The 19,977-nt window shown below is 48.5% G+C and overlaps 1 long non-coding RNA gene across 3 annotated transcripts in view; it reads right to left on the bottom strand.

The window, feature by feature from the left end:
* Nucleotides 1-19,233: 19,233 nt before the first annotated feature.
* Nucleotides 19,234-19,977, bottom strand: part of LOC104854146 — a 3,848-nt gene continuing 3,104 nt past the window's right edge. For all 3 annotated transcript variants that reach the window (XR_004514567.1, XR_777990.2, XR_777989.2), the window contains one exon: nt 19,234-19,467. This is a non-coding gene — a long non-coding RNA (uncharacterized LOC104854146). The remainder of the gene's footprint in view (nt 19,468-19,977) is intronic.

Genomic DNA, 19,977 nt, shown 5'->3' with positions numbered 1-19,977 from the left:
CCGCCCACCACAGGAAGGTTGTGGGCGGGCGCTGTGACGACCGAGCGCCCGCGGTGCCCTGGGGTCCCCTGCCGGTGTCCTGAACCTAGCGCGCCGCAAGGGCTGCCGCGCCTTCCAAGAGCGGAGGGACGAAGGCGCCACCCATCCTCAGCCCCCAGCCCCCAAAGCCCACCTGCAGGCTCTGGTGACCACAGAGCTGCCTCCCCCGGGCCACTGCCCGGACTCCAGCCCGGGACTGGGAGAATGGGGTTGGGACGTGGGGGCGTGGGGCGGAGGCAATCCACCCCTGGATCCTGGCTGGAGAGCTAGACCCTCCATGCCCAGTGAAGGTTTGTGGGTGTCTGAAGGGCGCCCCGGGGCTTCCCAACCTGGCCAGGGCTAAGCAGATTGCTGGGACTGCCCAGGCACGGGGGGGAGGGGCCCTCACCCAGGGTTCCTTATGCCCTTGCCTGGGGGCTTCCTCTGAGCAGCAGAGGTGACACCCAACAAGTGAGCGGGGCTGTGTGGCTGCCTCCAGCCTCCCACATTGCCCGAGGCAGTTGAGGCAATCGGAACCCTTGTATGGCCAAGTGCTTGGTCTCCCCAAAGCTGTGAAGGTGGGGCTAGGGCTTCCTCTCCCCACTGAACACATGAGAAAATTGGGGTCAAGTGTGCAGCGTCCAAAGGCTGCCCCGGGAATGAGGCAGCCCCAGCTGCGGACCCACATCACAGGCCTCGCCAGGGTTCTTCCTGCCGCTTGAATGATGCGGTATTGAGGGGCAACTTGGGGCACAGCAGCCCTTGAAGGTCGCAGTGTCTATGGGGATACCCTCCTAGGAGTGACGTAGTTGACACCGCACCAGGCAGGTGGCTGGGAACACGGGGGATCCCTTCCACAGCTTGAGGTGGGACCGCCCTGCAGTGTCCGCACCCTGAGCTCTGCACCAACCTGAGGTGGGCGGCTGGGCCCCACCAGCCCCAGTGCTGCCTCCAAGGGAAGTCAGGGAGCAGCGCTGACACCCAGCCTCCCCCAGGTGCCAGAAAGCCCATGTGGGGGTAAGGAAGGAAGACCCTGGGCTGTGCCCTTCCGGAGTCACCTCGAGCAGTCCGGCAGCCTCTGAGCCTGTTTCCTCAGCCGTGAGATGGACATGGACACCGCGCTCTTTGGGCTCGCGGGAGGGTTGACACATGCGTGTTAGGTGTCCGACACTAATATGGTTAGTAATGCAATTCTTTTTTAAGTGCCACATTTCGCACGCCCTGCTAACCCAGCCCTAACCCTGGGCAGGGTGGACAGTCCCTGGTGGCGGATGGATGACCCGCGGCCCTGCCCTTCCCCCGCAGGGTCCCTGAGCTGAGCGCACGCCTCTATTGGGCGGGGGAACGGAGGCTTTCAGGAGAAGACCCAAAGGAAAATTGCCTGTAAGTGGGGCTGATCATATTAAGATCCAACTGCACTTAAACCTCTCGTCGGAAGTTGTGTAGCTGGGGCTGAAGAGCGCTCCCAGATGCTGGAGTGGTCCTGCTCTGCCGCCTGGCTCGGTCTGGGAGGCCCCACCACATGTACCTCCTGGTAATTGCCTCCTAATGCACCGTGGCTGGATTCCAGGGCCCTGTGTCTCCTCGCCTTGGGGTCAGTTCCTGGCATCTCCCCAGGGACCAGCCTCAGATGTACCCCCACCCCCAGCCAGCAGCTGAGCTTACGCTTTTGGGCCATTTCTAAACTCTGCGCAGAACAGTTTGGCCTGGAAGATGAAACACGGCCACACTGGAATTCTGTTCTAGACCAGGGCTTTTGTGTCCAGAGATTGTATATCAGATGTGAGAGGGGCTATATAAAAGGAAGTCACAATCCCTTCTTTTATAGATAGAAGTAAACCAATGTGGCTTTTATTTTCTCTTGCAAAATCAGTTTTTTTCTCCTTGTCACAAAAGGAGTATGTGTTCTTTGCAAGAAATTCAAAAAGAAAGACAAAAAAGAAAAGGAAAATCTTTGTGTAACTTCAAAAGCTGGGGAAGACGTGTCTTCACGTTTTGCAGAATGTTTTCCCATACCTTTATGTACTTGAAGAAAGTTACTTCGTATTAAATTTATAGTCTTGTAGTCCTTTTCCACCTGTATATTAGTGCATGGTTTTATTTTACAACCTTACTTTGAGTGGCTGCATAGAGTTGTGTATAGTTGTTTAACCAGGTCCTCTGTGTTAGACATTTCGATCATCATTGATGTTAGTGGTTTTTGCTACTCATGATTGTTCTGATTTGGAAATTGTGAGAACGGATGGTGGCAGGTGGGTGGTCTAGCTGGGGGCCACTTCCGCGGAGCCAGAATTTGTGCCGGGGACTGTGTGGAGCGCTTCACATACATTGATGCCCAATTTCCTAATCCCCACAGCGGCGTGGATGAGGCGCTATTTTTATCCACTTTACAACTGAGGAAGTGAAGGCGCAGCTGGGCTGCTTATCAGCAGCATGGCCCTGTGCAGCCGTCCTATAGCTGAGCCTCTGAGCACAGGGATGATTGTTTCACAGAATCAATTTCTAAAAGTGGGCTCGCTGGTGCAGCTCCCGAAGGCTATGCATGTTTTTAAGGCTTTGAATATTTTAATAAAGCAAATGGCTTTCTGGGAAGGTGCACCAGGGTGTTGGAGCGCGCCTGAGAATCTTCCCCACGTGCTGAGCGCCCGCCGAGTGCCAGGCCTGACACTCAGTATTCTAGAAAGCGTCTCTCCTTGGAGGAGAAGCCGTCCTGGGCCTGGCCCAGCGGAAGCGAGATCTCAGTACATCGCAGCCAGTGTTAGCATCCCTTTTGGCATTGTATTTGGGAGAAGAAGGCTTGTGATCGAAGAACCTCAGCAAGGTTAAAGTGAGATGCGGGTGCTGGCAGTGAGCACCGTGAGATTGGCAGAAAGTAAGAGACGTGGGCGGTGGTCAGGGAAGGCTTCCTGCTGCAGAGTGACAACTGCAAGACTCAAGAACAGGGAAGGGCCCGAGGGAGATGGAGGAGGGAAGGCGAGAGAGGAAAACTGGCCCAGATCGGCCAGGAGCCTGTGGCGACAGAGGGCCTGGCCAGACAGAGCCACTGAGCAAGAAAAACATAGTCTTAAGGGTCAGTGAGGGATGGGACCACGGACAGGGAGACCTGGGCCACCAGGGCAGGAGTCTCAGAGCTCAGTCTGCAGTGTGGCCTGCTGGGCTCCTCTGGAAACAGTCAGGGGACATGCTGGGTTTTCTGATGCCAGCGACACCCTTGTCCTCACTCGTGGTAAAGCAGGGGAAAAACACGCGGCGCTGAGTGCAAGGTTAGGCGACAGAGAAGCTTTATGGGAAGCTTCGGCTTGCATCCCTCCTCCCTCACCAAGCCGAGGTCTGCACAGCGGGTGACCCTGCCAGCTGCCCAGAGAATTTCTGCCTCCCCATGCGGTGGACACTGGCCGTCCTCCCCCGCATCCCAGGGACATAGGAGCAGATCTGTGGGCAGACAGGCAGGTAGGAAGTGGACAACAAAGGCCAGATTCCCCAGGCCCCCACACAGCTCCTTCTCCCAAGCTCCGCATTGCAAAAGCGCTTACCTCTCTTGGGCGGGAACAAGGGAGGCTGGGAGAAGGGTGGATGTGGCCTTTCTAATACTCTTCCCTCCTGGGAGCAGAGCATGCCTTTCCTCATTCCCACACGAGAGCAGATACATCCCCAGCCCCAGCCCATCACCCCTCCACCAGCCCAATCCAAGTACTTTGGAGGAAGGGCTGCCAGCAGCCTGCCGGCACAGTGCTGTGGGGAAATGTTGGTGTCCAGCAGACCTGGTTCTAGTCCCAGCTCCTCCACTTCCTGCTGTGTGGGAGCCTGATTTTGTCTACCTGTAAAACAGGGTTGTTGCAAGAATTGAGTAAGAAGATGTCTATCCGTCTTCGTACTGGTAGTTACGGGAAAGTGTATGGACAGGAGGGAAAGACCCCTGCCCTCCACACACATGTGCACACATCTAGGGCAGGCTGGGGTGGGGGCTTCAGGCAGGTCTCAGACAAAGACTTGGGAGACAGAGGACCTGCTCTTCTGCAAAGAGATGGGGGTGGCGTCTGCAAGGGCCATCATGGAGGCAGGTGGGAGAGAGGGTGGGGGGACCCGAATCTGGGGAGGGAGGGCAGTGACAGAGGCAGGGAGGGAACAGCAGGAGAGGAATGAGGTCCCAAGAATGGTGATGTTCTATTGCAGCAGCAAGATGCAGTGACAGACGCCCACCCTGTCCTCAGTGCCCCTTTCAGGGATTGCTCTGGGATCGATCTTCCCACCCAAGGTGGATGCAGGTGGTGCCTGGAGATGAAAGACCTGGTGAAACCAGACCTGTGTCTCAGCAGCAGGATGGGCAAAGCCTTGCCCGCCACTTTCCTCAGGTTCCCACCTGTATTGTACAGGGCTTGGGCCAGTTTAATGTTATTTTTTTGGTTTGGCTTCAACTCACAGTTTAAAATGAAAAAAAAAGCTCACACACCCATGTGAACACACAACAAAAACAAAAGCTTCATGAAACACGTGAAAACACATTTTATGACACATGTTTACTCTGATATTTTATGTTCTGTTGTATATGATGAAAACAAAATAGTGGCCATTGCCCCCTAAACTATCATGTGGCCCACAGATGAGCCGTACCCCTAGGTCTGAAAGCACCTTCCCAGCCATCCAGGAGGCTCCTACTGCTCTGGAGTCTTCCATTTCCTGTGGCCTTACCACCCCATCAGCCAAGCCTTAGTGGTTTTCTTTGTTGTCTCTTCAGACAGTGATTTCCAATCTCTGAGACTGGGTTGGGGGTGGGTTGAAAGGCGTGTTCACCAGGCCCAGTGAGAGGTGTGCTGCTCCTAGAGTCCTCCTGCTGGAGTTTCCAGTGTGAGCTCCCTGGCGCTGCTGGCCCATTTGTTGTGTATCAGGATGCTGCTTCCCTGTCTTCAGTACAGGGCATCCATGAGTTGGGTCCCTATGCCTTCTGCTGTCACCACAGGTGTGTTGAACAAGCATGACAAGGTCTGCCACAGGCATGAACAGTAGCCAGGCCCCCTTGGACTGCAGGTGCAGTGGCCTCAGAGTGCCTGGATGGCTGAACACAGGGAACACTTGCTTGGGCAGCCCTGGGTGGGTGACCTGGGTGCCCTGGTGTCAAGGCGCAGTCTTTCAGACTTTTACACACTTGATCCTGCAGTGAGTGGGGTTGTACTTGGCTTTTCAGTGGTGCTGATCTCTTCAACAGCACCTTCCCTGGCCCCAACTTCAGATGCACTTCTTTTCTGGCCAAACTGCAAGTTTTTTTTAATCTTTATTAAATTTATTGGTACATACTAGGTATACAACACAGTTACATTCATCATTGGGATCCTGTACCTATACGTGACTTTCAGGTTCTTATTTTTCCCCATTCCCCAGCCCTCGCCTCAGCCCCTCCACCCTTCCCTGTTTACAAAGACATTGTTTCCATGTTTTTCCTTTTCACAGATTTTTTTCTTTTCCCTTTTTACCTTTCCTCTGCCCTTCCCCACTTCCTGTACTCTTTTAGACTCTTCTTTCTATTACACAATATCAATTATACATTTTAATCCTTATTTACACTTTTAACTTTTTCACACCAGAGAAACTATTTGGTATTTACACATGTATAACTTATTAATTTCACTTAAGAGCACAGCCTCAGTGTGCATCCGCTTAGCTATCAGTCTCTAGTTTCTCATTCTTTATGGCTGAGTAGTACTCCATTTATAAAAAAAAAACACATGTGCTTTATCCAATCTCCAGCTGATGGGCAATTGGGCTGTTTCCAAGTTTTAGCTATTACAAAACTGTACCACTATAAACATGGCTGTGCATGTTTCGCTGTGATATGATTCTTTTAATTCTTTTGGGAAGATACCCAGCAGGGGACTATCTGGATCAAATGGGACTTCTAGTTATGTGAGGTATTTCCATATTGATTTCCACAGTGGTTGCACCAGTCTGCACTCCTACCAGCAAAGAAGAAGGGTTCCTTTCTCCCCACAACCCTGACAGCATTTGTTATTGGTTGATTTCCTGACAGTAGCCATTCTTATGGGGGTGAGATGGAATCTCAGTGTTGTTTTCTTTTGCAACTCTCAAATGACCAGTGATGATGAACATTTTTCATATGATTATTTGCTGCTTTTACTCCTTTGTCTGAGAAATGTCTGTTCATTTCAGATGCCCATTTTTGAATTGGGTCTTTATATTTTGGGGGGGCTGATTGTTTTGAGTTCTTTATATATTCTAGATAGTAGAGCTTTGTCTGAGGAACAGCTGGTAAAGATTTTTTTCCCACATTGTGGGCTGTCTCTTAGCTCTGCTTGTGATTTCGTTGGCAGTGCAGAAGCTTTTTTAAAAAATAAGATCCCAATTGTTGATTATTTGTGCTAGTTCCCATATTACTGAGGATTTTTTCATAAAGTCTTTTCCTATGCTGATATCTTCAAGAGTTCTGCCTAACTTATCTTCCAGCAAGGTTAGTGTTTCTGTTTTAATATTTATATCTTTAATTCACTTGGATTTTAGTTTAGAGCATGGTGAAAGATACGGGTCTAGTTTTAATCTTTGACAAGTTGAAATCCAAATTTCCAACACCATTTATTAAAGAGGCTATCTTTCCTCCAGAGAGAGTATTTGGCTCCTTTGTCGAAGATGAGGTAGTTGAGTATGTCATGAGATGTTTCTGCATCTTCTCATCTATTCCACTGATCTTTGGGTCTGTTTTTTTGCCAGTACCATGCTGTTTTTATCACAGTGGCTTTGTAGTATAGTTTTAAATTGGGGATTGTGCTATCCCCTTCTATGTCACTGTTGCCTAGAATTGCTTTTACTAATCTAGGTCTCTTGTGATTCCAAATAAATTTTTGGATTGTTTTCTCTAGTTTTATGAAATAAACTGTTGGGATTTCAATAGAGATTGCATTGAATCTGTATAGCAGTTTTGGAAGTGTGGCCATTTTCACTGCATTGATTCTTCCTACCCAGAAACAAGGGATGCTTTTCCATTTTCTTATATCCTCTTAAATCTTTTTTATTTTTATTTTTATTTATTTATTTTGCTACTGGGGATCGAACTTGGGCCTCTGCTCTTCAGAGGCAGGCGCTGGAACCACTGAGCTAAATCCCCAGCTCTCAATCTCTTTTTTTAGAGTGCTGTAGTTTTCAGTGTAGATGTCTTTGTCTCCTTTGTTAGATTGATTCCTAGATATTTCATTTTTTTTGGACGCTATTGTGAAAAGGATTGTTGTCCTAATTTCACTCTTAGTGAGACTGTTATTTGTGTACAAGAAGGCTATTGATTTTTTAGTATTTACTTTGTATCCAGCTACTCTACTGAATCTGTCAATCAAGTCAAGTCTGGAAGTCTTTTTTTTTTTTTTTTTTTTTTTTTTTTAATAAACCTTTTTTTTGGTACCAGGGATTGAACTCAGGTCCTTGTGCATGAGAGGCAGGTGGCAGCACCACTGAGCTAAATCCCTGGCCCTAAGTCTGGAAGTCTTTTGGCAGAGTTCTTTGAGTCTTCTTTGTAGAGTATCATATCATCATCAAATAATGACAGTTTCGCTTCTTCCTTTCCTATCTTTATTGCTTTTATTTCTTTCTCTTGTCAAATTGCTTTGGCTAATGTTTCCAAAACTATATTGAACAGGAGTGGTGATTGTGGACATCCTTGTCTCATTCCTGATTTTAGCATGAAGGTTTTCAGTTTTTGACCATTTAGTATAATGTTGGCTGTTGGCTTTTCATAGATAGCCTTTATCAAATTGAGATAAAGACCATCTATTCCAATTTTCGGTGGGGTTTTTATCATGAATGGGTATTGAATTTTGTCGAATGCTTTTTCTACATCGATTGAGAGGATCATATGGTTTTTGTCCTTGATTCTGTTAATATACGGTATTACATTTATTGATTTACATGTGTTGATCCATCCTTGCATCCCTGGGATAAATCCAGCTTGGTCAGGGTATATGATCTTGATGACCCTCTGTATTCTGTTTGCCAGTATTTTATTGAGGATTTTTGCATCCATGTTCATTAGGGAGATTGGCCTATAGTTCTCTTTTTTGGTTGGGTCTTTCCCTGGTTTTAGAATCAAAGTAATACTTGTTTCCAAGAATGAATTTGGAAGTATTGCTTCTCTTTCAATTTCATTGAAAAGTTTAAAGAGTAGTGGCAGTAGTTCTTCTCTAAATGTCTTGTAGAATTCAGCAGTGAAGCCATCAGGACCTGGGCTTTACTTTGTTGGTAAATTTTTAATTTTGTTTTCAATTTCACTGATTGTAATTGGGGTGTTTAGAATTTTTATATCTTCTTCTTTCAACTTTGGTAATTCATATGTATCTAGAAATTTGTCCATTTCCTCTGTGTTCTGCATTTTATTAGAGTACAGATTCTCAAAGTAAGTATTAATGATCCTCTATTTCTGCTGAATCACCATTTTCCTTCCTAATTGAATGAATTTGAGCCTTTTCTTTCCTTTTTTTGATAAGGTTGGCTAAGGGTTTATTGATTTTATTTATTCTTTTGAAAAACCAACTCTTTGATTCATTGATTTTTTTGTATCATTCTTAGTCTCTATTGCATTGATTTCTGCCTCTGATCTTTATAATTTCCTCCCTTGTATGAGCTTTGAGTTTCTCCTGCTCTTCTTTTTCTAGGAGCTTAAGATTCACCACTAGCTTGTTTATTTGAGCTCATTCTGTTTTCCTAGTGTAGGCATTCACTGCTATGAATTTCCCTTATAAAACTGCTTTCATTGTATCCCATAGATTACTGTATGTTGTACTGGCATTTTCATTAAATTGTAAAAACTGTCTAATTTCTTCTTTAATTTCTGCTGTGATCCATTGGTTGTTCAGGAGAGTGTTAATCAATTTCCATGTGTTTGTGAAGTTCTTATGTTTTCTTATGCTGTTGATCTCCAGTTTAATTGCACTATGGTCTGATAATATACATGGGATAACTTCGTTTCCTTTGCATTTAATTAAACATGTTCTATGAGCTAGTATGTGGTCTATTTTGGAAAATGAACCATGTGCAGCCAAAAAGAATGTATATTCTGATTTTGTGGGGTGGAACACTCTGTAAACATCTATTAAGTCCATTTGTTCAAAACATTGGTTCAGTTCTAGTATTTTGTTGTTGATTTTTAGACTAGATGATCTATTTGTGACAATGGGGTGTTGAGGTCCCCCACTACAATTGTATTAGGGCTAGTTTGGTGTTTCATGTCCCTTGATATTTGTTTTGTATAGTTGGGGGCATTAGTATTTGGTGCATATATATTTATGGTTGTCATCTCTTCCTCTTGGATTATTATTCCCTTTATGAGGATATAGTGACCTTCTTTGTCTCTCTTAATTAGTTCTGGTTTGAAGTTTACTTTGTCTGCAAATAAGATAGCTACCCCTGCTTTTTCCGTGTTCTGGTCATATGGAGAACTGTTTTTCATCCTTTTACTTTCAGTCTATGAGTATTTTTTTCAAATAGGTGTGTTTCTTGTATATAGCATATTGTTGGATTTTGCTTCTTAATCCATTCTGCCGGTCTGTTTCTTTTGATTGGTGAATTGAAGCCATTGACATTGATGGTTATAACTGATATGTATTGACTTATCATTGTCATATTATTTTCCTATTGCTGGTTCTTTTAAAAAATTTTCTCCCTCTCCCTTTAAATTCTTGCCTATTGGATTTGCTCTGTCATGCCTCATGGAGTTGTGACCTTCATTGTATTTTTCTAGGATATTTTAATAAAAATTTTGGAGTGCTGTCTTGGTATTCATGAAGTTTCTCAGGTGTTCTTTGTCACGAAAATATCTTACTTCTCCGTCAATTTTGAAAGATAGTTTTGTAGGATACATCAGCCTAGGTTGGAGGTTGTTTTCTTTTAAAGCTTAAAATACCACACTCCAGGCTGTCCTTGACTTGAGGGTTTGTGTTGAAAAGTCAGTTGTGATTCTGATGGGCTTCCCTTTGCATATAATTTGTTTCTTTTCTCTAACTGCATGTAGTATTTTGTACTTCGGTTGGGTTTCCGGAATCTTGATATTTGTATGTCTAGGTGTAGATTCTATTTTATTGGAGTCCTATATGTTTCATTTATCTGTATGTCAAGTTCTTTTGTTCTGGGAAGTTTTCTATTATTAATTCTGTGAAGAGTTTTTTTTTTTTCTATGTCATTTGTGCTTTCTCCTGCTTTTTCATAGACTCCTATTAGTCTTATATTTTCTTTGCATCATCTAGGAGTTGTTGGATTAATTTCTCGTGGTTCCTTACTATTTTCAAGATTTCTGTCTTTTCAAGGTCACTGACTGCCATCCTATCTTCTGTATCTGATATTCTGTCTTCAGATTGGGTTATTCTGCTATGTATACTTTTAATAGAGTGTTTAATCTCCTGGATATCAGTTTGTTTCATGGATTCCATTTCTTTCTTATGCTGAGTATTCATGGCTTCAATCACAGACCTGACCTCATCTATTTTTTTTATCTGTTTCAGCTCTAGTGTTTATAATCATGTCTTTTATCTGGGAAATTATTTCTGTTTTGAATATTTCTAGAGCCCATTCACCTGTTTTTTTGTTTTTGTTTTTTTTTTTTACTTGCTTGCTATCAGTTCAGATTGTCCAGGTGGTTGATTATTAGACTTTTCCATCTCGTTTTCCCCAGAATTTGTCTTTAGTAAGCTGGAAGACTGTGTTTTGTTTAAATGTCTTCTCATTTCCATTTTTGTTGTTGGTATAGTTCTTGGTTTCATTCCTGGGTTGATATTTAGATATTACTTACTGTAAGTATATTTGTTGCTGATAATTAGAAACCTTAAGGAATGATTGCTTCTAGGAGGTATATTCCAGATATACCTGGTCTTTAGGATTTGAGACTCTAATAACTGTGGAAATACCAGGAAAGATAACTGATTAGATCAATCACAACACTAGCCTAAGTGATAAAATCAGCAACAACAATAGAATCAAACACAGCTTAGAAAATGACAATTTATGGTAGTCATTAATCTATCACCTTTAACCATATGAAATAAAATGAAATAAAAGACTAACCCAAAATGTTTATAATGAATAAATAGATCAATATAGTAACTTTCCCCTTCAGGATTGGGACTTAGAAGGAGTAAGGCCCTCTTAACTGTTCTTCACTTCTGCTGTAGCTCAGGGCCATTAAGAGTCCCTGTGCTTCTGCAGTTTAGATGAGGAACGGGGTAGCCAGGAAGCCAGAAAGTGTGTGTGTAGGGGTGGGGGGTTGCTGGAAGCCCTGTCAGCTCCAGGACGCCGGTCTGTTAGTGGACAGGGGCTGGGGGGAAGCAGCCCATGCTGACAACTTCATGCATCTCAGGTCCTTACTGGGGGGCCGCTGGTGGCACATTTAACACACACATATGCATGCGTTTGCACGCTTGCTCTCATTCAAGGTTAATATAAAATGTTCTTTCTGCAGCCTTTCATCAAGGTGAGGCTCGGGAGACCCTGAGCCAGTCCTACAGCAGGAAGCTCGGTGCACAGGAAGGTGCCTGTCTGAGCTCTAGGGTGCAGACCCAGTGCAGGAGGTGGGCTGTGCCAGGAGGTGTTACCAGCCTTGCCCTCAGGGACCCCAACTCTTCTCTGCAAGTTTTTAAATCTTTCTGCTCTGCTTTTTACTTCCAGTTCTCACTGTAAATCTGGTTAAAAACAGCTACCCATGCTACAGCCTGAATGTTGTGCTGCTTTGACATTTCCTCTGCCAGATAAACTAACCCATCACTTTTTTGTTGATGCTTCAGATTGTGATTTTTATTTTACAACACATAATTTAGTCTCACATCCTGCCAGTTAAGGTGTACCATCATTAATATAATAAAAATTACTTGTACTTTACAGAGTTCATTGAAAAATTATCATACATTGGAGGGCTCTACTTCTTAAACCCATTTCTTTCTCTTGTTGAGTTTATTGGTACATTTTAGGTATACAGTACAGTTACACTCATCATTGGGATCTTGTACCCCTACATGACAGGTCTTGGTTCTCATTTTTTCCCCTTGTTCCTGTCCTCCCTTCACCTACTCCTCCCCTCCCCATTTATGAACACTTTATTTCCATTTTTTCAGTTTCTCATATTTTTTTCTTTTCCCTTATTACCTTTCCCCTACCCTTCCCACTTTCCCTACACCTTTAGCCCTTTTCTTCCTATTTCACATTGTCAATTATCTCATTAGGATCTTATGTACTATTATAGTTTTTCACACCAGAGAAATTTGGTATTTATACATGTGTGACTTACTTATTTCACTTAGGAGTATATCCTCAATATGTATCCATTTTCCTATGAATGAATCTAATTTCTCATTCTTTATGGCTGAGTAGTATTCCATTTTATAGAAAACCACATCTTTTTTATCCAGTCTCCAACTAATGGGCAAATGGGCTGTTTCCAAGTTTTAGGTATTAAAACTGTGCCGCTATAAACATGGGTGTGCATAAATCACTGTGATATGATTCTTTTACTTCTTTTGGAAAGATACCCAGCAGAGAGATGGCTGGGTCAAATGAAACCTCTAGTCCCAGCTCTTTGAGGTATGTCCATTCATATTGATTTCCATAGTGGTTGCACCAGTCTGCACTCCCACCAACAATGGAGAAGGGTTCTTTTCTCCCCACAACCCTGACAGCATTTGTTATTGTGTGATTTCTTGATAGCAGCCATTCTTTGTGGGGTGAGGTGGAATCTCAGTGTTGTTTTCATCAGCATCTCTCGAAGAACCAGTGATGTGGAACATTTTTTCATATACTTACTTGCTGCTTTTACTTCTTTGTCTGAGAAATGTCTGTTCATTTCAGATGCCCATTTTTTAATCAGGTCTTTATATTTGCGGGGGCTGATTGTTTTGAGTTCTTTATATGTTCTAGATAAGAGCCCTGTGTCTGAAGAGCAGCTGGTAAAATTTTTTTCCCACATTGTAGGTTGTCTTTTAGTTCTGTTGATGGTTCTTTTGCAGTGCAGAAGCTTTTTAATAAGATGAGATCCCAGTTGTTGATTCCCCATCACCTTTTAATTCAGCCTCCGAGGCAGTCTTCAGACATGGTTAAAATATAAACAGTTCTTTTCCACAGTGTAACATGAATGACCTCTCATCCAGCTCCCGAGAGGGTCCTCATTTCCATCGAAGCCTGGTGAGCACAGACTTTACCATTCACATCTCTATCAGCATTCTGGTCTTCCGACTTCTACCAGAATTTCTCATGCAGCTCTGCTTACAGCATTCGAGGGCTTCTCTAGCCCCACATCAACACACCTTTCCAAATTTCTTCCATAAACCAGTTCCAAAGGCTTCTGAACCGTGTGGTCAGGTGTAGTTCACCCCAATGTCCCCACTTCTCAGTGCTGCTTTTATGTTCGTCGGCTTCCTAACACGGTGACCAAATACCTGAGAAAACTTAGAGGAGGAAATATGTATTTTGGCTCATGGTCGCAGGGATTTCAGTCCTTGGTTGGTTGGCTCCAAGGCAGAAACATTATGGAACGGCATGGCAGACGGGCACGGTGGGGGAAACTGTTTACCTCCTGGCAGCTGGGAAGCAGAACATGGGGAGAAAAGCCAGAGAGAAAGGGGTCAGGGACAAGAATGTACCTCCCAGTCCTGCCCCCGCGACCTACGCACTCCAGCCAGCTCCATCTCCGCACAGCACGTTGAGCTGCAAACTGGGGAATGATTAACCACGATGCGGTGAGTGGCCCGTGACCCAGTCACGTCTGGCCACACCTCTGGACAGGGTCCCATGTTGGGGAGTAAGCCCTCCATGCATGAGTCTCTGGGGGACGCTCACATTTAAACCCTAATAAAAAGAAAGGAGAGGGTCTGGATGTCACCTACACTTCTGTCCCTCATCCGAGACTGCTGACGGGCAGAGGACAGGGGCTCCTCCTGGAAGAGCTGGTGGGAAGTGGAGCTTGGCTGCCAGGTGGAATTCCAGAGCCTCCCCCAGCCCAGCCAGCTCCTTCACCCACCTCTGAACTGAGTCCCTCCCTGGGCAGGTCCAGGAGGCACCGTGTGGGAAGTAGAGACGAGTAAAAAGAGCTTTGGCGACTTTCAGCCCTGGGTTTGAATCCTAGCCCCACCACTGACCGGTTGCATGACCTCCAAAAGTTCTCTCCATATCTCCATATCAACCAAAGCCTGAGGATAGCAGCACTTGTCTCAGAAGAGAAGCTTAAGGGTGAGATGATAAGTAGGATACTTTGCACTGGTGCTAGGCTTGAGGTAGGGGCTCCAGAAAACCCATTCCTTCCACTCCCGGCCCCCATGTGCCCCTTTAAGGAGCAATGGCTGCTGTTTCTCCCTTGAAGGAAGGACAGGGAGAGGCCGGGGACAGTGTCAGAGAGGCTTCCACCCACCCTGAATGTGTCTTAAAGTGCAGCAGCCACCTCTGATGTCCCCAGGCAGCTGGAAAGGAACACTCTGGGTCTCCCAAAGTGGGCAGGTAGCTGTTTCCAAGGCCAACTGTGTGTCCTGTCCCTGGCCAGACTCCGAGCATCACGTGACAGGGCATGGTTTCAACTCAACTCCCATAAAATACTCACCCCCCACAAAAGGACCTAAATTTTACCCTCACGTTCTTAGAAATCATCTACTTTGATCCTTAGAGCCCAGCTCACCTCTCCCAGGATGGGGCAGGTGTCCTGGGTATCGAACTTCCTAGCAGGCACCAGAGCCAGCATACAGCCCACAGTCCCAAGGCCCTGGGGCTCGCTGTGCTGTCACGTGACCAAGGTGCCTGACTGTCGCCTCTGCGGTGTCTGCCGTGTCCACAGCCCTTCTTTGTGGTGTCCCCCATGGTGAATTAGTGAAAGGTAGGTTTGAGCCAAACCAGAGACAGGTGTAGGATGAGGGTACATCTGCTGTCAGGGACTGCTGGCTCCGACCTGCTTCCCGGAATTTGGAGGACAGTTCCTTCCTGGGCCTCTGACTCTGAGAGCCCAAGCAACTTGCCTAAGGCCACACAGCACTGATGGTACAGTGGGAGACCCCATGCAAGATCTGGGTGGCAGTGTTTAGGTCCTGCGTGGGAAAGCCTCCTACCTCTGCCTCTGCCGTAGAGCCGCCCCAGGGCCCTCAGCTCTGTTTGCTGATAGCCAGAGCAATTTCCTTCCTAGGTAGGAATTTGCCCTCCTCCGTTCCTCCCTTTCTTTTTTCCCCTTTCTTCTTTCACTTTTGCAGTACCAGGGATCAAACTCAGGACCTTGCGTTGGTGAGGCGGGTGCAGGTGCCGCTGAGCTAATCCCCAGCCCCTTCCTTTCTTCTGTTCTTCTTCCTCCTCCTTTCTGTTTAGAGATGGGGGTCTCACTGTGCTGCTGAGGCTGTGCCTCAAATTCCTGGGCTTGAGTGATCCTCCTGCCTCGGCCTCCCGAATAGAGACTTGTATGTTCTCCTTGGAATATAAGAAAGGCCCTGCCCTGGAGCTTGCTGTTATCCCCCACACCCCACCCTGCCCCGGGTTCTGTGGATTGAACTCGGGGCCTTTACAGTGAGTTATATCCCCAGCCCTATGGAGACAGAGTCTCACCGAGTTGCCCGGGTTGGGCTTGAACTTGCCCTTTTCCTGCCTCAGCCTCCCAGGTGTGCACTGCCACGCCTGGCTCCATGGGGGTTTGCTTTGTGCAAATTGTGGTCCTGCCTCATAGTTTAGTAGAGGCAGAGAAGCACCTCAGGACCGATGGCCCCGAGCCAGGTTACTAGCTGGCGATGTCCTGGGCCTCAGTTTCCCTGTCCACATATGAGGGGGTAGAGTCAGATGGACCTGTTCAGAGAACCTGGTCTGGCAGGAGGTGAAGTCTGGGACTGGGTCCCGACCTGACTCCATCCGCCTTGCTGCTTGCTGTGGGGCCTCAGTCTAGTTCCTTCCCCTCTCTGGGCTTCTCTCTTCTTACAAGACAGCAAAGTTATACTTGCTTGGTGGAGGTTCCAGGGGGAAACTACTTTGCAAAGCTCAAATAGTGGGGGATCCTGTCCTCAGCCACACAGTGACTCTCAGACAGTGGTCTCAGAGTGGGACCCTGGGACCTCGGAGAAAGCCTGCAGGAAGGACTGGGCCAGGAAGTGGGCTCTTTGTAGGAAGTGGGCTCTTTGTGGGAAATGGCCGGGCCCAGGGATTGTCAGAGGCTCGCCAGGCTCCGCTGGTATTCCCTGGACCTCGTCGCCGGAGGAAGGGCTGCCAGGGTGCCACCTGGGTGGGAGCAACCCTGCCCGCCAGCCCGGGCCGCCTGCCAGCAGCAGCTGTGCCGTTGCGCCGGGGACAGCGGGGCCCAGGTCAGGCAGTGAGCTTGTCTGTGTGAACACGGCCACCACACAGGGACACAGGGCTGGGTCTGACGCGGGTGTCTCACTGGCACCTCTCCTCCCTCCCTTGCTGTGCTCTCCGTCTCCCTCCCCTCTCCCGCTCCCGCAGGGACACCCCCTCTCGGAGCTTCTGGGGATTGTCATGGCAACCCTCCAGCAGAATCATCAAAGCACTTCTCATGCTCACAGTTGTACCAGACGAAGTGCTAATTCTGAGCGAGGCAGCAGCAGTTGGTAGGACGCTGAAGTCATAGGCTCCGCACCCGGGGCCTGCTGGGGGCTGGGTGGGCTCCAGCGGGAGCTAAGGGTGTGGCTGGGAGGCAGGGCTGCCGGAAAAGGCCCTGTGCTCACCTGCCAGAGGCTTTGTGTTTGTTGTTGTCTCTTCCCTGCTTTTCATGCCACATGTGTATGCGTGCACACACACACACACACACACACACACACACTGTCTTGAATAATCACTGCCTTCTTTAGTGCCTGAGCCCTGCAGCCGGTGCTGGGGAGACTTCTGGGTGAGTGGGCTGGAGGATACCCTGACCAAAGCTTCTACAGTAAGAGGTCTGGCCCAGGACAGCAGAGCAGTAGCAGGAAGGGGCGCAGCCCTCTTCTCCCCCCGGGGGAGAACAGAGGGGGAGACCTGTGAGCCGCCCTGACCCGACGCTTCCTGCCTGGACCCTCGTCCTCCAGGGCTCTGGGAAGCACGCTCCTCCTGTGAATGGTCCCCTCACCTGCATCCTCTTGAGGATTGGAGGGGCCCAGCGAATCCGAGCTGGGCCTCCTCCTGCCACCCTCGGCTCAATGGGAAGCCCTGTTCAAGAGCTCTGAGTGCATGGATGTGGGACAGACACCACCCAGGTGGGCAACTAGATGAACTGCAGTTTTTGAGTCAGGCAGACTGGCTTGGACTGCTGGCTTCAGCCCTCACACTTGAGGTGGCCTGGTAAACCACCATCACCGAGTCTGGTCAGTAAGGTGGGATGACACTAGGACCCCTCCCAGGCCTCGAGAAGGATGCTTTGGGTGAGCTGGGGCTCCCAAAGCACATGGCACAGAGCCAGGCACTGGTAGGTGTTCAGCGTGACATTTCTGTGTCCCCCATAGAACTGGGAGTGCAGCCCACTGAGGGGACTAGTGTGTACCCCCTTTAAGGGACATCTCCCACCTGGGGGTGGCCAAGTAAGGTGACACATACTACAAAAGCAGGCACTGAGCCTCCGTCCCCCGAATGCTCTGCAAACTCAGCCAGACCCAGGGCACAACTGGAGCCAGCCAGGAACCAAAGCTCCAGCTCTCCCCCATTCCCGTGCCCGGCCTGCTGTGGAGCAGAAGCCGGCTGAAGAAGGATGGGCTGTGGGGGTTCTGCTGAAAGCACGATGGACACCCCCAGGCCCCCAGGGCCACTTCTGGACATTGGCGGCAGCAGCCCAGAGGAGTTGGAATTGGCCCCTGGAGACATGACTTTGCGCTCACTGTGGCCGGTTGGCTTCCTGTTTTAAACTGTGAGTCAGGCAGGGAGGCATAAGCCACCGAAGCCCCCAGATGGCCTCTGCAGCCGTTCACTGGAGCCCTTCCCTGCCATCTTGTCACCCAGGGTGGGGGCTGGGCAGGCTGGGCGTGAGGTCACGACCACAGCAGGGACTTACATCTCATGCGTCAGACACGCCAGGCACCATGCAAGGAGCCTCCTGCGCTTCACCACTGGCTTCAGGGGCACGGCTGGTGCTGTCCAGGTGTGAAGATGATGCAAGCTGAATGGTCCGTGGCTGGGCTCGGGATAGACTGTAGGTGTGTGTTGTAACCTGACTGTGGCCCTTGGCTGCCTCATGCAGGTAGCAAGGTACAGAAGGCCGCAGGACAGGGGACTCTTGGCACTGGGGAGCCCAGATCCCAGCCTGTGGTGGAGCCCAAGCCTCGTGGCCTTGTGCTGCTAGGCAAGGGCTCTACCACTGAGCTGCTCCCCAGCCCTCACAGCCATCTTTGAGGGGAGGCTGCAATCTCTCCCAGTACCCAGCTCCCTCCTCTCTTCCTAGAGGCCCCTGGCAGCAGGGCCCCAGGCCAAGGAGGATGATCTCATGGCTAATTTGGGAAGCTTGCTGAAACACAGATCTCTTTTTTCTATTTTCACTACCCTGGGCCAGGACTGGGGGGCCGCCCGCATGCAGGGGAGTGGAGAGGGGTGACTCAAGGTGCCTGTCTCCCTGGCCTGGAACTTTGGAGCCTGGCGGAGCTGTGTGTTGGAATAGACCTTGAGGGAGACATTGTAGCCCCCTTGCTGGCCTGCCAGGGGCCACGGGGCAGGGTGAGCCCCTCCACGTGCCAGCTGCATCCGCGGTGCCAGGAGAGGCGGTGGCCAACGCTCACCGTCCAGTAGGGGAGGCAAACAATACAGAAACCAACCAACCGCCGGGAAGACCATTTAGATAGTGACAAGTATGCTGTGCAGAAAAGGGGGACGAGTGGCTGAGTGGCCAGCAAAGCCTGTAGATGCCATGGGTGGGGAGCCTTTGAGCGGAGACCTCTGCAGGCAGAAGGGCAAGTGGCTCCCCCAGGCGGGGCTGGGCCGGAAGTTCCGGTGCAGCCAGCCAGGACCTCACCGGGTTCTCATTCAAATGGTCTCCCTCGTACACACCTCCCTCTCTGGGATCCTTGTCCTCCTGCCAGCAGAGGCCCGTCCCCGTCCTCTTTGTCGGAGGTGAGTCTTCACCCAGCCCTGCAGCGGGGACCACCATCTGCCCCCGGCTGACTCCATTACCCTGCCCCCCACAGCTCTCCTGTGTTCTCGTGGCTGTCGTCCACCTGGACGACATGGTGCTCCTAGGACAAGGCTGAGGTAGTATAAAAAGAACCCAGATCAGAATAGTTTAAAAAAAACATTTAGCTAAGTATTCTCTCATAGTTCCAAGGGGAGAGTTTCAAAATGGTAGACAGCTCGGCTGCGCATGGCCATGTGAATGCTGGTGCTTCTGTCTTTAACATGGAACTTCCAAGATCTCTTCATTATCCTTTTGGCCACAGCGATGAGGAAAGTGTGGGTGTCCTCGGCAAGAACTTCCTCTTGGGCACGTGAGGCAGAAGTCACAGATGCACTTCTGCCCTTGTTCCACAGAGGGGCTGAGGCACATGGTCCTCCCAGCTGCAGGGGAAGTTGGGAAATGTGAGCCAGGGGATGGACAGCTAATGGCCTCTGCAAAGTTCACCTCCTAGAACAGTAGGTTTTGTGGGGGTGGCCCCCTAATCTTGTGCCTCCCTGGCCCTCAGCTCTGCCTTTCCAGATATTCTACCTCATCATTTTTCAACAGCCATGAAACAAAGTGTTGAGAGTCCATCTTCTCTGGGTGCTGCTTTGGGCTTGAACCTTCAAGGGCTCTGCAGTCCAGCCTTCCAGTTCCGTTGATGGGAACGATTTCTCCACATACTTAGTGGGCTTCGGGTCTATCTGGTGCTAGTCAGTCCCATGTGCCAGCAACCTCGCCCAGAGTTCCCTTCTTGAGCTATTTAGTTTGTCTTCCTGTCTCTTTCTCCATGTTTTACAATGAAGGTTTCCCTAAGGTCACCTGAAATAATGGTCTTGGGTAGCAGTACCCTTAATACAATTCTTTGCCAAAGGGTACTTCTTTTCCCTTTTTTTTTTTTTTTTTTTTTT

The sequence above is a fragment of the Fukomys damarensis genome, unplaced genomic scaffold (assembly GCF_012274545.1).
Source record: "Fukomys damarensis isolate Sample0158 unplaced genomic scaffold, DMR_v1.0_HiC HiC_scaffold_27, whole genome shotgun sequence".
NCBI classification, from domain to species: domain Eukaryota; kingdom Metazoa; phylum Chordata; class Mammalia; order Rodentia; family Bathyergidae; genus Fukomys; species Fukomys damarensis.
The sequence above is the reverse complement of the archived record's forward strand: the minus strand, read 5'-3'. Positions and strand labels throughout refer to the sequence as shown.